The sequence below is a fragment of the Plasmopara halstedii genome, assembly GCF_900000015.1.
Source record: "Plasmopara halstedii genome assembly, contig: Scaffold_323, whole genome shotgun sequence".
Classification (NCBI taxonomy): Eukaryota; Oomycota; class Peronosporomycetes; order Peronosporales; family Peronosporaceae; genus Plasmopara; species Plasmopara halstedii.
The window spans coordinates 1,800,704-1,801,585 of NW_020187244.1; the positions used below are offsets into that span (position 1 = coordinate 1,800,704).

General features: G+C 57.6%; 1 protein-coding gene across 1 annotated transcript in view; it reads left to right on the plus strand.

Moving 5' to 3' along the window:
• PHALS_08855 (conserved hypothetical protein) overlaps positions 1-882 on the plus strand; it is a gene marked incomplete at both ends in the record, with an annotated part of 4,855 nt that overhangs the window by 329 nt on the left and 3,644 nt on the right. The gene's annotated exons all lie outside the window — the stretch shown is intronic.

Genomic DNA, 882 nt, shown 5'->3' on the forward strand with positions numbered 1-882 from the left:
TAATCTTCTGCTCTGGGTGAGAGAGATCGAGATGGCCATCGCATCCGCCATGCCCCAGACCGAGCAACAGCGCGTGGCGTTAGCCATCTCAAAGCTCGGCGGTCGAGCGCGGGAATGGGCACTGACGTGAGGCACTTCGATCGGAGCTGCGTTTCCCTCCTGGGCGAAGCTGAAATTACAACTCTTAAGAATGTTCTCGGCGCCTAATCAGGCGTATCGCGTGCGATCGCGTTTCCTTGCCGCCCGACCGGGCAACAAGTAGTTCGTGGACTTTGTCCAAGAGATGCGCACTATCATTGCCGTGATGGCAGCCAATCCCCTTTCGGGAGGCGGTCACAGTGACCTTCTTTATGGAACGCCTCCGCACTGGCGTGGCCAGAATGGAAATCTGCCGTGTGCATCCATCCTCGGTTGAAGAGGCGATGCATGTGGCATTGAATGCCGAATTCAATTTCAAGTCGGCACGACTTGGTTGGAATGCACACTCCAACAGCTCGTCGAGCAGGCCTATGCCCATTAATCTCAGCTTTGCTGAAGACGTTGGAGCAGAGCTCCGAGCTGCCGGGCAGCACGCAAACACATGACGGTGTTTTGTCTGTGGGGACACCCGTCACCTGCGGAACGGATGCCCCCTGCGCAAGACGCGTCAAGGTTCTTAGAACCATCGCCTCAACGCCTGTCAGTCTGGTTCGTCGCGGGGAAACGACACCTCTCAGTAGGCGCGGGGCGACCTACTGGAGAAGAAATGAGTTCTGTTGAGCCTCGGGAAGGCATAGGTCAACAGGGCCCAGCCCCGAAGAGCTCCGTGCTCTTGAACACGGAAAGTGTATGCAAGCCGGGCTTGCTGGTCGTGGAGGCGACCGTAAAGGGCTTCGAGAAGCC